Genomic DNA, 22,063 nt, shown 5'->3' on the forward strand with positions numbered 1-22,063 from the left:
AAGAAAATATAGCACAAAAAACCTGTGGCTTCATCTCAGTCTAAAGAGGTCAGAGCCACGTGTAATTTAGAATTCATCTGCTTTCAAAGGCGGTCATGCTCTTTCAGAAACAGTTCGTTTCTCGTGTTGTTTACTCCAGACCCACGTTTATATGACTCAGTATCTTTTCATACTGATCCCATGAGATTCTCCTTTTCCTGTATTGCCATAAAGTTTGCTTTGGTTTTATGGAATTCGTGCGTATAATCCTGCAGAAGGTCTCTGCGTCGCTGCAGCGTGTGTATCAGGGCTGCGTTCAGTAAGGGCACCCCTGCACTCACTGTGGGTATACTCTGCCGTTTTGTCATTTACTCCCGTAAGCCTTGTCAAAAGCTGTTCAATTTCAACTGCCGTTGTCTCAAGCATTCTTTCTGTCTTGACTTAATCTATTTAATGGGGGGAGGTGGTGTCAGAACTATACCTATTGTGGCCTCCATCGTGGCACTGCTGTGACTGTAGCTTATACACAGTTTACTGACGGGAACTAGTTTAAGGTCAAGTTCATTTTCCGGCTCTCGAGCTTGCTTCCTACGATCTTCCCACTAATTGCTGCTTCCCGCAGCCATCTTTGTTGCCCAGCATCAGTCGGCACAGGCAAATAGTTCAATTTTTTAGAACAATTATTTTTGCCTTATTTTGTTTTGCTTAGTATTTTATCTTATTTTGATTTTGTAAATAGGACAATTTTTGTAGCTCAGGATGGCCTCAAATTGGAGTCTTGTTCAGCCTCTCAAGCCTTCAGATTATACATGTGAGCTACAACCATTGTATAAATATTGCTAATATTTCATTAATCTCTTTTGTTTTCTGAGTGGTAGTCCCACTGTTGCTGTTGTCTGAAATCAGATTTTACTATGCAACTTGGTTTAGCCTTGAACTTACTTTGTGAGGTTTGTCTTCAAATTCCATCTCCCCTTCCTCAGTATTCTGAGTGCTGGGCGTGTAGGCGAGCGCTGCCAAACCTAACTCTCTCCTACAGGACAGTACTTTGACTTATTCAAGACCAATTCGGAAATCAGGACCACTTAGATGCAGTAAACATTACAGACACTGGTAAAAGAAAATTTGTCTCCATGTTGTTTATATCCTACTGAGAAAAAGCAATGATCAAGTAAATTAATAAACAATGTGGCATGCTGAATGCTATTTGCAAATAGAGAAAAGTGCAGCAAGACAGAGGCCTGCAGCTAGGCATTCCAGATTATCCTTCTTTTCTCATGCTCACCCTTACAGTGCAATATTGCCTACAGTCAAATTTCATTACATATATCTGCACAGTTGACTCAAACATTTGCTCCTTATTCAATAATTGTATCCCCTACCTTTTCACATTTTAACAAATTTTGCAATTAGTTTTTATTGTTTTGTGTATGGATCTTTCTAACAAGACTGGGATGTGTCTGCCATTGTTGATGTTTTAAGGAGGGGTGATTAGTGATTCTGGGATTCAAACCCTGAGTTTGAACAACCTAGCAACCTAGCATTGCTAGCAAGAACTGTGTTGTGGCTGCTTTTGTCGTTGTTCAATTCACATACAAGATAAAGTCATGTTCCGTCTTGATGTCCAATGAATGACTCCCTGCATAATTCATAGTTCTTAGCATTAGCTCTCTGAATGAGTAAACACATACTCTGGCGGTTAATTAGAATTTAACTGGAGTACCATTAGTCCTTAGGGAATACCTAAGTACCATTAAAGCAACCAGCCGACTAGAAAAAATAAGATGTTAGAGGATACCAGATATGAACTTTAGAATAAAAAAGAGTCAGCCGAAGAGAGAAATGCACATATAGTAACAAGCAGAAGAATGTTCCACAAGGACACACAGCATGGGTCTAGCTGTGAAGAAGCCAATTTAACTTCAAACTGTTCCCCACCATCCTTTTTCATTTTCACAACCCAGGTGCTCCAGCACTGGCTGGCCACCTCAGCCTCACTCAGTAGTCTCTTTCCCAATTAAATTTTAACTGTGCTGCAGAGCATGGCATCCTGATCTCTAACAAAGTCATTTGTTTTCATGGAATTGGACTAGATTGTGTCTCACACTGAGCACTATCTGCACACATACTAATTCTTTATCGACAATAATCATACTTGGAGTATGTGGAGTACCACCTTATATATAAAAGCACTTCGACAATATTTCCAAAATACAAAGGAGAAAGTGTATGTGTTTCCACTCAGCCAATAATTAGCAGAACATCAGAAGATCTCACTAAAGCTCCATTCCTATTTTTGAGTGTTGATAGTTTCTCAGAAACCCGAGATAATTCATAGGTAGAGTGTTACTTCTGCAAACTAGGTCTCTTGATAATTTCTTGATTACAAGAAAAATTATATCCTTTAAAGAGCTGGATTACTTCAAATAACAGTGAGTTAATTATCACAAAGTTGATATATAGAAGCAACCTGTCCTGACAAACACAACAAATTCCTGTGAAGAATTTTGTTTTCTGCCACATTCTAACAAATCAGTTTTCCCACAAGAAATCTCCACCCTTGACCTACAAGTAAGTCCTAGTATTATTACAACAAACCTTTCAACCTTGAAGAAAATACCTGAGTATCTGACTTTTAGACAAAGACATCCGTTTATGCTATAAGATCAAAAATCGACAAATGGGACCTCATAAAATTGCAAGGCTTCTGTAAGGCAAAAGACACTGTAATTAGGACAAAATGACAACCAAGATCTTTACAAATCCTACATCTGATAGAGGGCTTATATCCAAAATATACAAAGAACTCAAGAAGTTAGACTCCAGAGAGCCAAATAACACTATTTAAAAATGGGGTGCAGAGCTAAACAAAGAATTCTCAGCTGAGGAATATCGAATGGCTGAGAAGCACCTAAAGAAATGCTCAACATCCTTAGTCATCAGGGAAATACAAATCAAAACAACCTGAGATTCCACCTCACACCAGTCAGAATGGCTAAGATAAAAAACTCAGGTGACAACTGAGGCTGCCAAGGATGTGGAGAAGAATCCCATTGTTGGTGGGATTGCAGACTGGTACAACCTCTCTGGAAATCAGCCTGGAGGTTCCTCAGAAAATTGGACATCACACTACCTGAGGACCCAGCTATACCTCTCTTGGGCATATACCCAAAAGTTGCTCCAACATACAACAAAGACACATGCTTCACTGGGTTCATAGCAGCCTTATTTATAATAGTCAGAAGCTGGAAAGAGCCCAGATGCCCTTCAACAGAGGAATGGATACAGAAAATGTGGTACATCTACACAGTGGAATACTACTCAGCTATCAAAAACAATGACTTCATGAAATTCATAGGCAAATGGATCGAACTGGAAAATATCCTGAGTGAGGTTACCCAATCACAGAAAAGCACACATGATATGAACTCACTGATAAGGGAATATTAGCCCAAATGCTCAAATTACCCAAGATTCAATGCATAGACCATATGAAACTTAAGAAGGATGACCAAAATGTGGATGTTTCACTCCTTCTTTAAAAGAGGAACAAAAAAATATCCATAGGAGGGGATAGGGAGGCAAAGTTTAGAGCAGAGACGAAGGAACGGCCACTCAGAGCCTGCCCCACATGTGGCCCATATATATACAGCCACCAAACTAGATAAGATGGATGAAGCTAAGAAGTGCATGCTAACAGGAACAGGATATAGATGTCTCCTGAGAGATACAGCCAGAGCATGTCAAATACAGAGGCAAATGCTAGCAGCAAACCACTGAACCGAGAACGGAACCCCCATTGGAAGTATTAGAGAAAGGACTGAAAGAACTGAAAGAGTTTTGACCATAAGAGCAACAATGCCAACCAACCAGAGCTTCCAGGGACTAAGCCACTACCCAAAGACTATACATGGACTGACTCTGGACTCCAACTGCATAGGTAGCAATGAATATCCTAGTAAGAGCACCAGTGGAAAGGGGAAGCCCTTGGTCCTGCCGAGACTGAACCCCCAGTGAATGTGATTGTTGGGGGGACAGTGGTAATGGGCGGAGGATGGGGAGGGGAACACCCATAGAGTGGGGAGGGGGAGGGGTTAGGGGGATGTTGGCCCAGAAACCGGGAAAGGGAATAACAATCGAAATGTAAATAAGAAATACTCAAGTTAATAAAGATAAAAAAAATTGCATAAGAAGAACTGGAATATTTGAAAAAAAAAGAAAAAAAGAAAGAAAGAAATCACCTTCAACTAATCTCTAAAATTCTACACCATGAAAACCCATCATCACTAAACTGACTGCATGCAAAGAAATTGAATGGAGGTGGAGGTCAATCACAGTGGCAGGAAGCATCAGGGTCAATCCCAACACTGAAAACAAAAATAAAATAAAACAAAAAATAATTGCATCAGTGTCACTCACTATTTTTCTAGGCCTACTTTACTTAAATAATAGTAGTTATTTTTCCTAAAATGTAATTATATAATCAATATCCAAGTAGCTAAAAACATATAAAAAAGCAAAGCTATAGGAAAGGTAAAGTTTAAACAAACATTTAAAAGTCTGGCACAACCAGGGTGAACAAATGATGAGAGTCAACCAAGGTAGGATTCACTTATCAAGATGCCAACATCAAATGATAACAGCCACACATCTCACAGCCCTCATAGCCAAAGGGTAGAGTACTTGCCCAACATACTCAAGCTCCTGGGTTTAATTTTGGCACAAAGGAAAAAATTACAGCCCTTCATAAGCCCCTGAGATAAACTTAGTATTATTATGGATATAATGGACATAGCATCACACTGCCTTCCAAATTTGTCTTTCTGTAAATCAGTACAGCTCTCAAACTCCATCAGAGAGGTTTCTGTGTGCAGTGGACAGCAGTTAACACTGAAACACACAACTTGTCAAAGTACAGAGAATGCGTGACTGGGATGTGCTCAGTCACAGATGGAGCAGCCACATTGCACTCACTCCCCAAGGCTCAGGGACCACTGCTAAAAAGGGGTAGGATGATTGTAAGAGGTGGAACGGAAAGAAACTGTGTCTCCTGGGCATAGCAGAACCACTGCACTCACAAACTCACAGTAGCTGTAGGGGACTGAATGAGGCCTGCACAGTCAAATCAGTCAACACTCCAGCATATAGGGAGGTGTTCACAAACTACGAACTCTGCCTGTGTGAGGCTCTCATATTTGATGGCTTCTCAAGGAGGGAGATTGAGTTCTTTTAAAGTGTGTGACCCCTGATATAACAATTTGTTACTTCCCTACCCAGTGCATGGGGAAAGTTGTCCTCAATTCTAAAGACACACACACACACACACACACACACACACACACATACACACACACACAATCTCTTTACATTTTACTAAAATTAAATCATTATACCCACACTGTCTTCTCACCACCAACAGACAACAGAATTTCATGCTATCATTGCTGCCTTCCAAAAGCCAAAGGGGGTTACATGGACCGAGATTCAAGAAAATGTTACTGCCTTTAAGTCTATGACTTTGCTAAGCATGGTGGTAAGATACCTGTATTGTACTCTTAGGTCCACAGACAACTGAGGCAAGGAAGACCACCTGAACCTAGAAGTCCAAAGCAAACATGAGAATACAAACAGACCTGGCAGCGGGGAGAATAGGCTTTCATGTTGGGGATGATCTTGTGTATTCAGATGCTGAGTTCTGTACCCCAAGATCAGATCATTTTGCAGTCTGGACATGGGCATTGTATTGACCAATATGCGGTAAAGAATGTTCCCCAATACTCTGAATGGTAAATAAAAAGCTAGCGCCTAAAACAGGCAAGGGAGATGAGAATGTGGGACTATAGATGGAGGAAGGGAATCTTGGGTGGGGACAATGAGGAGAAACAAAAAGAAGAAGGAAGAAGGAGGTAGCCATGAGGTATCATGGAGCATGAGAACGAACTAGGAGCACATGGTCAAGAAGCTCACCCTGAAGACACACATGGAACACAGCATGACTCAGATCAGATAGTGGGGCATTTATCTGGTTATTAGTAGCCTAGTCAATTTAGAAGAACCCCAAACCTGCCTACAGTAATGCCAGCAGCTTGTTAATAAAATCTGAGGTCTCTGTGTTGTTTACATGAGAGCTTACCAGAATAGAGGGGCAGAAACTCCCTATAAAATTACTACTATGTTTTCATTCTGTAAAACTATTCTAAAAGTTTAATTTCTTTAAATTCTCTGGAAACCCTCACTATTAGTGTACCTGCTGGAACTGAGAATATTTTTCTCATAGCATACTTGATTAAAGGACTCAAGAATTCTACTTCTTGGATATCTGAATTATTCTCACCACTAAAATTAATTGATATATATGGCCTAATTAAAAAAAATAGATTTTCCTAAACAGCTAAAAGCAAAAAATAAACTCTTTCCTCCTTTTTTAGTAAAAATAAGCAAACTCAAAAATTTTAATTAAATATTAAATTAAAATTAAATAAATGCATAATTAAATAAAAATTAAATATTAAATACAAAACTTTCACAAACCCAAACTCCAGCATGAGGAGGAGGGGAGCTGGACTTGAATGGGTAGGGAAGCAGGGTAGCTGTAGGAAGAGTTTTGCATAGCATCAAAAAACACTGTAGGAACTCCCAAAAACATCTCATTACAAACCCTTTTAAGCGTCTCAGCTGTGGGTTAAGTACCTTTAACACCACTGCCTTCAGAATGCAGAGCAAGAGGACAATGACTTTGAGATCGAACTAGGCTGTACAGAGGGTTCAAACCAAGCCTGCGCTGCATAGTGAGAACCTGTCTCAAGACACAAACAGTAAAATAAAATGCTTCTTGTTCTGTAGTCACCAGCTCCACCCATACGGTCCTACCTCTGGGGGCACTGGTATTACAGGATCTTCTTGTGCTGGACTTTCGGTCTTCGATGGCCTTGAGTTCTCTTTCTAAACTTAACACTGTGGCACACTCACTCTTTCCTGGAGATTTTAATAAAACAACAAGTTTTTCTTTATTAAAGTGATGATGCAGATCTAATGATAATGAAGGTGACTACTTTAATATGAAAAGAAAAAAGCATGTTTTTCAGAATGAAAAATATTGTGTTCAGGCTGCTATTTACCAAGGATGCTTCTACGGTGGAAAAATGTCGGCGCCAGCACCGACACAGTACCGAGAATCGGGCGAAAGCCTACGGGATGAAAGAAACACACATACACACACACAGGTTATCGTGTCAAGCCAGGAGAGGAAGAGAGAGAAGAGAGAGAGAGAGAGAGAGAGAGAGAGAGAGAGAGAGAGAGAGAGGAAATGGAGAGCGGAAGGAAGAGTGAGTGTGAGGAAGAAGAGTGAGAGTGAGGAGGAATAGTGAGAGACTCCTGTAGCTTTATTCACCACTTATATACCCAAGTCTCCAGGTAGAAAATAACTGGGAAGTACAGTGGGAAACCCTGGCTCGTGACTACCTGGCTCGTGACTTCGGTAACAAAAGACCAACTACGAGACCTGAATTAATTAGGGAGAAATCCGAGAAGACCAGCCTAAATCTCAAGGATAAAGGCTGAGGAAGCAAAAGGCAGAAGTAAATTGACCACCACCCAGGTGTGGTCCAGGTGTGTCAGTTCCACAGGCATCAGCCGGGCTCAGCAGAGGTCATGCAGTGGAGACACCGGGTGTTTACTACTGGTCTTTTCTTCCTATGCCGTAAATACATGGGAGAGGCCTCTATCCAACAATCCCATGACTTTTACTGTGGCCATGCAGTTACAAAGCGGCCAGGCCCAAATCCAATATGGCACTACAGAAAAACAAGGCATTCTTTTCCTGACTTTTGCATGTTGTCATAGAATTTTTCATCCTTTGCCTCTCCTGGCCACTGCTGACAAGATGCTCCTCCGTAAGGATGATTCTTCATCCACATCTCAGACAGCATCTAACTTCAAAGGACTCATGAACTCCGATGCAGATTTCTTTTTATTTGGACATTTTTTATTTACATTTTAAATGTTATCCCCTTTCCCAGTTTCCCCTCCAGAAACCCCCTATCCCATCCCCCTTTACCCTGCTTCTTTGAGGTGCTCCCTCAGCCACCTACTACTCCCTCCCACCTCCCCACCCTGACATTCCCCTACACTGGGGCATTGAGCCTTGATAGGACTAAGGGTCTCTCCTCCCATTGATGCCTGACAAGGTCATCCTCGGCTACATATGCAGATGGAGTCATAGGTCCCTCTCTGCGAGCTGGGTTGGGAGGGGGCCTGGTTGGTTGATATTGTTGTTCTTATGGACTTGCAAACCCCTTCAACTCCTTCAGTCTTTTCTCTAACTCCTCCACTGGGACCGCTTTTGTAGTTTAATGGTCCTGTCAAGGGGCTTTTGTTGTTGTTATTCATGATCAATTTTTCCTGCGCACATGTTTTTGGATGCATGGCCTTCCATTGGATCATGGCGGACTAACAGTACATTATTAGAGAAATCTGCCTCTCCCTCTCCCGGCAGGTAACAACAGCCAGTACCACTTCTGCTAAGGGTTCTTATGTTCTTAGTTCAGTGGTTGACTGCAAGCATCTGCCTCTGTTTTTGTCAGGCTTTTATCCTTTCATGTGTCAATGAATTTTCTTTAGTGCAGTGTCCTGCTATACTCAGTGGCAACTGAAATCACTCAGGACTGAACTCAGCGACGGAGAGCACTTGCTGTTCTTGCAGAGGACCAGAGTTCAGTTCCTGGACCCCACATCAGGCAGCACACAACTCCCTGTAACCCCAGTGCCTGATTCTGGCCTCCACGTGCACCAGCATTCATGTACACATACCCCAGTCCCACTACACATACAAAATTAAAAGTAAAATGTTTTTCTAAGAACAAAGAAAATTCACATCCCTGATACTCTAGCCTCTTGCTACTCAGGGTGAACCTATGGCTAAGCCTGGAAGCTTGCAAGAAATGCAGAATTTCTAGACTCCACCCGAGCCTGGTTAAAGAACAGGCTGCAGGACTGGAGAGATGCTCAATGGTCAAGAGCACTGGTCTCTTTCTCGAGGAGTCATTTTGTATTCCCAGCACCCACATGGCAGCTCACAACCGTCTGTCATTCCAGTTCCAGGGAATCTTCCTCCCTTCTCTGGCTTCTTTGGGCATTGCCTAAATGGAATGCACAGAAGTCACACGAAGGCAAATATCTATGCACACAGAAATAATAAAAATTTTAAAAACTTATTCAGAAAACCTGCAATCAAATAATAATCTGCAATTAAGAAAGGGATTCCTAGTCAGAGTGAATTTTAAGAAGTACATCTTAAGATTAGCCTATCAGATCCAGCAACATGCAATAACAATTAATAAATCTTTCAGCCACCACCATCGCCAACATTTTATACCAATGTGTGCCCTGCTCACTCAACAGTTTTAATAAATGACTATGTACTTTCTTGAGACCAAAGTTTTGCCTACTGAAGTACAATGTTTATAATAAATGTATTGTTGAGCAGAGATTAATATGGTAAGGACACTCCACAAATTGATTTTTTACAAGCTAATACTTCTTACACATAATATAGTATTCTAATGTGGACAGGAGAAGGTTAGTATATTAATCTCTCAGAAGTTCATTTTCTCATTAACAAACCAGGATGCACATAGGTAATTTAATGAATTGTCGTGGAGATTAAGTATGATGTACTCTATATCTCAAGACAGATTTTTGTCTTTTATTTTATTTTATTATCATGCATTACTCATACATGTACATAATACATTTGGTCATACTCACATTACCTTCTTGCACACCATCCCTTTCCTCTAACCAACTGATCCTCTGTTTACTTTTGTCTCTTTTTCTTAACAGCCCAATAAATTTCATAAAAGTTATCACAGTACCATGAAGAAAATCTCCTCTCTCTCTCTCTCTCTCTCTCTCTCTCTCTCTCTCTCTCTCTCTCTCTCTCTCTCTTTCCCTCTCTCGTCTTTTTTTTTTTTTGAGACAAGGTCTTCCTATGCATTACCTAGAATGGCCTAAATGTGCTGTATAGCCCAGATTGACCTTGATTTAGCGATCCTCTAATCTCCCATGTGCTAGGAACACAAGCATGTACTAATTCACACCTGACTATCCTTTACCTTTTCTTTTTTGTCTTCTTTTCTTTTGTCTTTTACTTAGGCAAGTCTAAAACATTCATTTCCTTGCATTCCCTGTTGCAGTAAACTCTCCAACTCAAATAAGCCCATGCAAAGAAAACACAATTCAATTAATATGAATACAAGCTGCGCGCCTACATTGGACAGCTCTATCACTACTCTATTCCCCAGCTACAAGATCCCTTGAAAGTTGCGGTTTCTCCAGGCCACAAGCTTCAGCTCCACCTTCCTTCTGCTTCCTCCTCCCCCCATCGTCCCCTTCTTTCTTCCTCTCTCTCCCCCCAACTCCTCAGCTCCACCTTCCTTTCCCCTGCCCAATCACCAGCTCTAGCCTTTATTTTACAAGTTAAAATGGGAAGAAAGTCCCGATGAAGTGACCTGAGTACAAGTACTGTATTTCACTCCTCATCCTAGGCAGCCCCTCTTGGAGAAGCGTAATTAGCATCAAAATACAAACAGCACCAGGGAAACCCACAATTCCCATTTTAAAATACATGAAAGTAATTGTGCAATTCTTTCAAATTGTGTGATTTGTGAGATACTATATGACATTTTAATACATGTATAGAAAATTTAAGTTTTCCATCACAATGACTGGCATATCCATTACATCAGACATATACCGTTTCTTTATGTTGGGAAAATTCGAAATCCTAATTATTGTCAGACATAACCACCCTACAAGAGCAGTCCTTGCTTCCATCTTAAGGCATCACTGATTTGTTAACCAGTTCCTATCTACACCTCTTGTACAGCCTTTTCCCAAGCTATGATAACCATGATTCTACTCGTGTCTGTGAGAGCAACACCCACATAATGTGGAAATGTGCACCATTTGCCTGTTTAAAAGGCTACATTTTCTTTCCAACTGGAAATGGTTCTCTTCCAGCAGGCTCATGGTTCCATTCTTGCGTTCTTGAATAACATGGCTAAAAGAGGAAGTGAGATGGCTTTGCAAAAATAAATAGAAAATTTCAAAAATAACAAAAAGCAACATGTGGATAGACTCTTCCAGAATACAGCAAATACATAGGCGAATGCCATCATTAAACCACTGAACTGAGAATGGGACCCCCATTGAAGGAATCAGAGAAAGGACTGGAATAGCTTGAAGGAGCTTGAGACCCCATATGAACAACAATACCAACCAACCAGAGCTTCCAGGGACTAAGCCACTACCCAAAGACTATGCATGGATTGACCCTGGACTCCAACTGCATAGGTAGCAATGAATAGCCTAGTAAGAGCACCAGTGGAAGGGGAAGCCCTTGGCCCTGCCAAGACCGAAAGCCCAGTGAACATGATTGTTGGGGGTAGGGTGGTAATGGGGGGAGGATGGGGAGGGGAATACCTGTAGAGAAGGGGAAAGGGAGGGGGTTAGGGGGAAGTTGGCCTGGAAACCGGGAAGGGGAATAACAATCGAAATGTAAATAAGAAATACTCAAGTTAATAAAGATTAAAAAAATAAATAAAATAAAAGAACTGCTGTGGCAATCATAAAGAAAGAAAGAAAGAGAAGAAAGGAAGGAAGAAAGAAAGGAAGGAAGAAAGGAAGAAAAGAAAAGAAATCACAAAGGGAGACAACACTGGAAATAGAAAACCTAGGAAAGAGATCAGGAGTAATAGATGTAAGCATCAACAACACAATACAAGAGATAGAAGAGAGAATATCAGGGGCAAAAGATACCCTAGAAAACACTGAAACAACCATCAATGAAAATGTAAAACACAAAAAGCTCCTAGCCCAAAACATACAGGAAATCCAGGGCACGATGAGAAGATCAAACCTAGGTATAAGAGGTATAGAAGAGAATGAAGACTCCCAACTTAAAGGACCAGTAAAATATATCAAAAAAATTAGAGAAGAAAACTTTTCTAACCTAAAGAGATGCCCATAAATGTACAAGAAGGCTACAAAACTCCAAATAGATTGGACCAGAAAAGAAATTCCTCCCGTCACATAATAGTCAAAACACAAAACAAAGAAAGAATATTAAAAGCAGTAAGGGAAAATGGTCAAGTAACATATAAAGGCAGACCTATCAGAATCACACCAGACTTCTCACTAGAGACTATGAAAGCCAGAAGATCCTGGGAAGATATCATACTGACCCTAAGAGAACACAAATGTCAGCACAGGAGACTATATCCAGTAAAACTCTCAATTACCACAGATGGAGAAACCAAGATATTACACAACAAAACCAAATTTACACAATTTCTTAACACAAATCCAGTCCTACAAAGGATAATAGATAGAAAACTCCAACATAAGGAGGGAAACTACACCCTAGGAAAGGCAAAAAAAATCTAATTTCAACTAACCTAAATGAAGATAGCCACACAAACATAATTCCACCTCTAACAACAAAAATAACAGGAAACAACGATCATTGGTCCCCAGTATCTCTCAATATCAATGGATTCAATTCTTCAATAAAAAGAGAGATTAACAGACTGGATACGTAAAGAGGACCCAGCATTTTGCTGCCTACAGGAAACATACCTCAGTGACAAAGACAGACACTACCTCAGTGTAAAAGGCTGGAAAACAATATTCCAAGCAAATGGTCCCAAGAAAGAAGCTGGAGTAGCCATTCTTATATCCAATGAAATCAACTTTCAAACAAAAGTTATCAAAAAAGATAAGAAAGGACACTTCATATTCATCAAAGGAAAAATCCACCAAGATGAACCCTCAATCCTGAATATCTATGCTCCAAATGCATTCATAAAAGAAAGCTTACTAAAGCACATATCACACATTGCACCTCACACAATAATAGTAGTAGATTTCAACACACCACTCTCAGCAATAGACAGATCATGGAAACAGAAACTAAACAGAGGCACAGTGAAACTAACAGCAGTTATGAACCAACTGGATTTAACAGATATTTATAGAACATTTCATCCTAAAACAAAACAATATACCTTCTTCTAAGCACCTTATGGTACCTTCTCCAAAACTGACCATATAATTGGTCGTAAAACAGGCCTCAGCAAATACAAGACGTTTGAAATAATCCCATGAATCCTATCAGATCACCATGGACTAAGGCTGGTCTTCAATAACAACAAAAATGAAAGAAAGCCCACATACACATGGAAGTTGAACAACTCTCTACTCAATGATAACCTAGTTAAAGAAGAAATAAAGAAAGAAATTAAAGACTTTTTAGAATTTAGTGAAAATGAAGACACAACACACCCAAACTTATGGGACACAATGAAAGCAGTGCTAAGAGGAAAACTAATAGCTCTGAGTGCCTCCAAAAAGAAACTGGAGAGAGCAAATATTTTTTTTAATGTTGTACATAAGTAGTGCAGAAGTAGGAAATTCTAAGAAGTCTCTGTTCTCCCAGTGGTATCAAGACAGACTATCTTTGTTTCTTTGTCCTCATTTTGTCAACCTGGGTGAACAGGAGATTAGTGTTAGCTTTTTCATTATCAATAAGAATAGGAGGGTGAAAAATGGTTGATTATAAAGATTAGATGAGGCAGTCCACAGAGTATGCTGCAGAACGTCTTTGGAATCAAGATTTTATTTTGGAACTGGAGATATCTCAGTAGTTAAGAGCACTTGCTGTTCTTGCAGAGGACCCAGGTTTGGTTCCTAAGGACCACATGATAGCTCACGACCCTCTGTGTAACTTCAGTTCCAGGGAATCCAGTGCCTGATCTCCACACATACCAGTTGCACATAGAGCGCACACACGTGCACTCAGGCCAACATTCATACATATAAAAGAAAAATAAATACCCTAGCACCACAAGGCCTGGGTGGGTAGATCAAGCCAGAGACAACCCCCAGCCTGTTGTCACTAGGTCCTGGCAGGCAGACTATGCCCAAGATGACCCCTGACCAGTATCACACAGCATGAGCAGAGCAGAGCATTCCTGAGAAGACCCCAAACACCCAGGGGCCCCTGGTGCCACTAAAATGAGCACGTAAGCAGTGAGACGATGGAAGAGAAAGGCAAGCAGAAGGATGTGTGCACAACACAACAGAGATGAAACTGTCGATTTAAGGGTTCTTGAGGATATAGTGAGGTCCTGGCCCATGCGGCCACTGAGGGCCATGTCTGGCTACATGATCCTGCAGCAGTTACCACCAAAAACTTGGCAGACATCCCTGGTCTGAGCTGCCACCAGGGACTATATTGATGTCTGAGAGCTCTGCACAGTAGTCCCCAACCCTTGCCTAGGTGTCTTGGGAGACCTGGCCCCAAAGGCATGAGAGCAGAACTGGTACAGTGGGTCACACCTCACACAGGAAGCACAGCAAAGCTAGTCCTGCTTTGAAGGGTCATAGTTGAGTCAACTCCCAAGGGTGTGAGAGTGGGCAAGCTGGACCTGTCACTTGTCTCCTGTGTGGTGGTATGGGAGGAGAGATGACCCCCTTTTTGTCCCTGCCAGCTGGACAGCTGTCTCTGATGTTGTGGGAGCAGGAAATCTGGCCTTGTCCTTCACCTGCTTGCTGCAACATTCAAAAGGGAAGGCCCTATCCCTTACCTAGGCAGCACAGGAGAGCTGGCCCTGGTTGTGGAACTTGAGAGTGAGCATCCTTGAAGACATGTGAGCAGAAGAGCTGGCTGTGCCCCTTGCCAGCTTCAGCATTAGGTGAGTTTGCCAGGGCTGTGCTGGAGAGCTCAACCTAGTGCTATGGATGGTAGAGAGCTGGCAGCCTGACTGGCTGAGCTACCACCCAGGTCTATCACCCAGAGCTTTGACTTGGCCCACCCAACATCTACCCCACCTATGCACTGCAGAATCATGTAAAGGAACAGGTTCTACAGATCCAAAACTGTAGGATCTCCACGACACGGGGCAATAACAGAATTTCCGAGAGGAATCTCAGTGAGGATCCAGTATTGATGGTACAACAGAAACCAGAGGACTTGAACCACACCAATGACTCATTGCAATGAACATTTGCAAGTAAACAAGTGTGGGCAAAATGTACAGTGTGGGACACACTGTGACTGTGACACACTACTGCTTTTTTTTTTTTGGTGCAGAGGGAGTTGCAAAGGCAGAGAGCAGGTTGAAAAGTATGTAGAGATAAGTAGGGTTTGGAGTGCATGCTGCAAAATTCACAAAGAATCAATAAATGTTAAATAAAAACTATGTTGGAATTTGATGGAAAACAAAGAAATATAAGTGTAGTAATCTAAGTGGAAATTCGTGTAATTGGACTCAGAAAATAACTGAGCTGAAGACAGAAGTTTGACTATCTTCTGAATATTGATGAAATTTTGAGCTTAGTGAATATATGAAAAGCTAAGGGAAAAACAAAACAATTAGCTACCGAGCCTAGAAAATAGATAGAATATGGAACAAATGATTCAAAGCTGTGTGGTTTTGTTCTCTCAAGTAATGAGTCAGGCTAGACACCCTGGTTCACACACTTTGCCAATAAAATTTCTGGCAAAGACATGTCTTCTTGGGAAGGCACCATCTTCAATTGTACACCCACTGGGGAACCTAGCAGGCTTCAGTAGATAGTGCCATAACCACGGCCACACAGAAGGCCCTGGGGAAAACCCAGAGAGCCACAAACGAAACAAAGCCATCACTGTGGGAAGGAGACCAGTAGACCAGACTGGATGGGAACGGGACAGAGGAAGATAAGAGAAGGTGAGGGCAAGGCCAAGCAGAGAGCCTTTATACACAAGCCTGAAGCTGTCAAAGTAAAAGCTTGATTTTTTTTTAATGCACACAGCTTTCAAAAATGTAATAAAATTATTATTTTAAAGGAATACCTCTACCATCTTTTATTTAATCCATAGGATATTCAGAAGGAACGCATACTTCTCCAACAAAGCATCAAAATTATTCAGAACTTGGGTGAACAAGACACTAAATGAAGGACACGATGGGGGAAGAGTTGACGTCTATTAATGCAGGTTTGGTAGAGAAGGCATGGTGACTAACAGGGTAAACATCCTGAGCATGCTGACTCTCTCTGCACCAGCCATTCCAGGCCACATAATTAAACACTTTCGAGAAGTCTCTCTACTCTTTTCTAGGAGCTTGTACCAAACTTTTTCCATCCTGTCAGTGTCAAGAAGGATCATGAAATGGCAGACTGAAATTCTAAAGTGGCACAGTAATTACAGTAAAAGAGAATAACGATTACTTCTAATTACATGTTTCTTGGGAGTTCTCTCCTTCTAGTTCTGAAGTCTGACCCTTTCTGAGATAAAGAAATTGTAAACACTGGGGAAGAAAACAGATTTAAAGGTTACCTGTCAGAAGAGGGGAGAATAATCTTCACAGTTATTTTACCTTTATGATATTATATCTTAAAAATGGTGAATAGCATCTTAAGAACTAAGTACTTAAAGTCTGAATGAATATAAATAATTTATTTAAATGTTATATTTCTGGCAACTTCTAATGAAGAATAATGTAGCATAAAAGTTGCTTCAAGCAGGATGTAGTGGTACACACCTGTGATCCTGGCACACCAGAAGCTGGGAAATAGGATCTGGAGTTCAAGACTGCTTAGGGGTACATAGGAAGACCCTGTCTCAAAGAAGCAAATATCTTTTTTCTGAACATGGTGGCACACATTTTAATCTCAGCAGATATAGTGATCTTTGTATGTTGGAGGCTGGCCTGGTCTATATAGAAAGTTCCAGGCTAGGCAGAACTATATAGTGAGACTTTGTCACACACACACACACACACACACACACACACACACACACACACACACACAGTATTTTTTTCAAAATAATTTCATTCTAGATCTGATAAAAAAGAGATATTCACAGAAAAAAAATAAGGGGAAGAAAATAAGGTGCCAGAGAGATAATTCATCAGGTAAAGGTGTTGCTGCCAAAGCCTGAGCTCAGTCTTGACTCTACATGGTAGAAAAAGGAAGACACACACACACACACACGGACGGACGGACGGACATACATACATTAACATACACTCAAGGAGCAAGATACTCACTCTATCCAGAGACTTGGAGTCTATCTGCATTCACGTCTCCCTTGATAATGTCATTTCATCACAGCATTCATGTTGATAATGGTACTTTCTGAATTTAGAACACTTCACCAACCCCTAAAGCCATTCTGGACTTCTTTTACTTAGGCAGTCTCAAACTCCATGTTCCAACCTGGTTACAGCCTGTTCCTTGAGACCTGACCTTCCTCTTGTGGGTGTCCTTCTACATATGCCTTCACTGACTTCTTCATCACTTCTGGACCATCTCTTCCTCTTTGCCTCCAATACCTGATGAGTTCCCATGCTGGTTAATCTTGTCCGTTTGATTAGACTAAGAAGTGATGAAGAAATATGTGAGATACACAAATGCATCCAGGAAGAAATTTCCAGAGGAGAATAATCAAGTGTAGAATGTTCTCTCTGGTTGTAGGCAGCATCATCCCTCAGATAGGGAACACACAGAAAATTAAAAGAGAAAAGGAAAAAGCCCAGAGTTCAAGCACACTCCTGTCTACTTCCTGTCCGCCACAAGGGAAGCAGACTCTGCATCACACTGCCACTGCCTCCCAGAGATCCAGAATTAATTGGAGTCAAATGAACCTTGTAATGATGAGTGGTCATGGTAGCCCAGGAAGGCAGAGGTAGGCTGATCTCTTTGAGTTCAAGGTCAGCCTAATCTTGAGAGTGAGTTCCAAGACAGCCACACAGAGAAACCTAGACTCAGAAAAACAACAATTTCCTCCCTTAAGTTTTGTATGTCTGAGATCGGGTGACATCACTGAGAAAATATAACCAGCACACTGCCACCACTGTGCTTTGTCCCCAAACTTCATCCCACTTTCCCCTGGCATTCCCACATAAATCTGGGCATGGTTTCTTGACACCCTCAGAAAACAACCCTCAGAGATGTACATTCTAGGAGGCTGTGAACTTGAACATCAGAGCCCAGCATTTGCATGGACATGCATCTAAAGCCTAATTCATAGCATATAACATACATATGTCCAATTTCGCTTCCATCTTAAGCTCTGATCCTGAGGCCAAATTCAAGCTCCTTGGTCACAGCCCCACAATATAGCTTTTCTCAAATTCCCTGAGCAGAAAGATTAAGCAGTGAGCCTCCTATAGTTCCTGTTTGCATATTGACTATAGGTCAGGCATATATACACTCTGAGCCTTGATCAAACCTTTTTTGTCTCTACCCACATAGACATTCCTCTGAGTTTTGAACACATCAATTTCTCTTACATTTATTTCATCTATTATTTCAAATATAGAGATTAATTTTCAGTTCTTTGTGGTCACAAGCTTATGGTAATATGTAAGAGCTTTCTTTTTCTCTGCTGGAAGAAAATTTCAGAGATTTCATATGCAGATTCTGTTCTCTGTACTTATGCTCTTTCCCAAGAACTAGCTTCTAAACTATGATGGGGAGAACAAAGTGTGGCCTTCAGAAAAGCTTCATAAATATCCTCTGATTGCTCTTAATCAGAATTTCAGTCTTCATTTCCATCACCAATGTAAATTTTAATGATCACAAGGACTCACTGGAAAATTTTCCTGTGTCATAACTGACCACCAGTACATTATTCTTGCTTGGGTTCTGAGTATATTGTCTTGATTAAAAATGAAATTGCTAAACACTGTATAAGAAAAATCAGACTTCCTCACTTATAGGTTTAAGCAACTGAAGCATCCTAAGGGACAGTATCGAATCCCCACTTTTACTGATCCAGCCTAAAGGACAAAACTAAAAGACTGGCCAGAGGTCGATGTCTAAGGGAACATGTAGATGAGACTATAAGATCCAAGCAAGGGAATGGAGAGACGGCTCCACAGTGAAAGGCACATGTTCTTGTGTCAGCTCACAGCTACATATAACCACAGATCCAGAGAATCTGGTGATCTCTTCTGACCTTCTCAGGAACTAAGCATGTGCGTGGTTTACAGACATGCAAGTGAAATACATAACCTAACTAACTCTTAAAGAAATTTTAATATCCAAGTGAAGTACCTACAAGAGCAAAGTCATCAGCACCCACACATAGTGGCTTTCCAGTTCTGAAGAACTACTGTGCTCCCATAACAATGAAGCCACCAGAACTTCTTCACAGGAGCAGCTCTGGCTTTCACAGTGGTGGAGAGAAGCTGAGACCATGGGGAACCTGAGCGTCTTTGAAAGTGCCTTGAAAAGAATTTTGGAGTTGTGTCAGAAAACATAAAAAAGAAGACAGAAGACATGGCAGGTAAAATGAGAAGAATGTACAAAGTGGTCTTTTGTTTACAAACAAAAATTCCTAGGAAGGAGCTGATACAAAAAGGTTCATTGTCAAATTAGAATGCCAATACCTTAAAAACATTGGAACATGCAACCTCCAGATACAAATTACCTTGGGCCATATTTAGCCCTCTTAATAGCTTCCTCCATATGTGACCTAACATCTTTGTAACTATTAGGTAAATCCTTCAGAATTTTTAAACATTACAGACGTCTTATTACTATTTTCTCAAAAATACAGTATAACAACTATTCAAATTACATTTCCAAGGAAGAATATGTTAGCCCTCTCTGTAGCAAGGAAGATAGAGCTAGGAGGTGATGATTGGAAGGACAGGGATCAGCACAAAACACCTAAGATCAAGTTCTAAGCACAAAGGGAGATGTATTTGTCCCAGAAGGACAAAGGGCAGGAAAAGAGACAAAGACTGGGGGGGGGGGTAGACAATGAAGAAGGAACAAAGGAGAGGGGGAAGAGATGGGAAGAGATGTTTGTCCTGTAAGAACAAAGGAATGGGGGTTGGGGATTTAGCTCAGTGGTAGAGTGCTTGCCTAGAAAGCGCAAGGCCCTGGGTTCGGTCCCCAGCTCCTGGGGGAAAAGAACCAAAGAACAAAGGAATGTCTCTGCATAGATGAGATACAGAAGTAGTCCATAGACAAATGGCAGTTTGTAAAGGGGAAAGGGGAAACCTATATTAGAATGAGTTGGTTTGTTTTGATTAAGCATGTTAATTAGGGGTAGCCAAAAGGGAGCTTTTTTTTTTTTTCCTTTATTAACTTGAGTATTTCTTATTTACATTTTGATTGTTATTCCCCTTCCCAGTTTCCAGGCCAACATCCCCCTAACCCGTCCCCCTCCCCTTCTGTATGGGCTTCCCCTCCCCATCCTCCCCCCATTACCGCCCTGCCCCACAACAATTACATTCACTGAAGGTTCAGTCTTGGCAGGACCAAGGGCTTCCCCTTCCACTGGTGCTCTTACTAGGCTATTCATTGCTACTTATGAGGTTGGAGCCCAGGGTCAGTCCATGTATAGTCTTTGGGTAGTGGCTTAGTCCCTGGAAGCTCTGGTTGCTTGGCATTGTTGTTCATATGCGGTCTCGAGCCCCTTCAAGCTCTTCCAGTCCTTTCTCTGATTCCTTCAACAGGGATCCCATTCTCAGTTCAGTGGTTTGCTGCTGGCATTCGCCTATGTATTTGCTGTATTCTGGGTGTGTCTCTCAGGAGAGATCTACATCTGGTTCCTGTCAGCCTGCACTTCTTTGCTTCATCCATCTTTTTTTTTTTTTATTTATTCATTTATTATATATAAGTACACTGTAGCTGTCTTCAGATACACCAGAAGAGGGCATCGGATCTCTTTACAGATGGTTGTGAGCCACCATGTGGTTGCTGGGAATTGAACTCAGGACCTCTGGAAGAGCAGTCGGGTGCTCTTAACCGCTGAGCCATCTCTCCAGCCCCTGCTTCATCCATCTTATCTAGTTTGGTGGTTGGGGAGATATATGGGCCACATGTGGCCGGCTCTGAATGGGTGTTCCTTCTGCCTCTGTACTAGACTTTGCCTCAAAAGGAGCTTTTTAATTGCTGGACTTCCATGCTTTGATAGCTGGGCCTGGGTAGTCAGTCACCCTTAGGAGGAGGAATAGAGCTTGGTGGATAGCTCTAAGAACGTAATCTAATGGTTTTTAGCAAGACAGAGACTAAGGGAAGGACAAGGGCTGCCAGAGCTGTGTTTGCTATGCTCTGGCCTATTAGAGCCCTTCAGGGATGCCAAATAGAGAGTATAAGAGTTTGTTGATAAAGTATAGCCTCAAGTCAGTGTGGTGGTAGATGGCTGTAACCCCAACGATCGGGAAGAACTTAGACTTAGAGGCCAGCCTAAGACATGGCAAGTTTGACCAGCCTGTGCCACACAGCAAAGCCCTTTGTCACTTTCTCAAAATTTAAAGTGCAAAGCAAGCAAACAAAAAAAAAAAAAAGGTTTAACCCCCAATAGACTTTTAAGAAATGCAGGGACCATGACCCTGTGGGCTAGATAGGTCACAGGTCTTGTGGAGAACCTAATTATTCTACTAAATGACACAGGACTAAAACAACTCCTAAGACTTATTCCTATACCCATTTAATCTGTGCATACCTCAAGCCTCACCAGAGAAGCTTCTCCTTGAAGTTGATGAAGATTAACACCGAGATACAGAACTGGTCAACATGCGGAGAATGAGAGACAACGGAGTATTCAGCCATAAGTGGGACATCTATATCACATCCCTCCCACTGAGGCTCAGGCATCTTCACAGCTTAAAACCAAAAGATTCTAGAAGCAAAGTGAGTTGGATGAAGCAAAGAAGTGCAGGCTGACAGGAACCGGATGTAGATCTCTCCTGAGAGACACAGCCAGAATACGGCAAATATATAGGCGAATGCCAGCAGCAAACCACCGAACTGAGAACAGGACCCCCGTTGAAGAAATCAGAGAAAGGACTAAAAGAGCTTGAAGGGACTTGAGACCCCATATGAACAACAATGCCAACCAACCAGAGCTTCCAAGGGACTAAGCCACTACCCAAAGACTATACATGGACTGGCCCTGGGCTCCAACTTCATAGGTAGCAATGAATAGCCTAGTAAGGGCACAGTGGAAGGGGAAGCCCTTGGTCCTGCCAAGACTGAACCCCCAGTGAATAGAACTGTTGAGGGGAGGGAATAACAA

The 22,063-nt window shown here is 41.5% G+C and overlaps 1 protein-coding gene and 1 pseudogene across 1 annotated transcript in view; one reads left to right on the forward strand and one right to left on the reverse strand.

Annotated features, from left to right (window-relative positions):
• Kcnh8 (potassium voltage-gated channel subfamily H member 8) overlaps window positions 1–22,063 on the forward strand; it is a 582,230-nt gene that overhangs the window by 247,826 nt on the left and 312,341 nt on the right. The gene's annotated exons all lie outside the window — the stretch shown is intronic.
• Window positions 84–605, reverse strand: LOC116897729 (annotated as a pseudogene).

Source organism: Rattus rattus, chromosome 4 (assembly GCF_011064425.1).
Source record: "Rattus rattus isolate New Zealand chromosome 4, Rrattus_CSIRO_v1, whole genome shotgun sequence".
Lineage (NCBI taxonomy): Eukaryota > Metazoa > Chordata > Mammalia > Rodentia > Muridae > Rattus > Rattus rattus.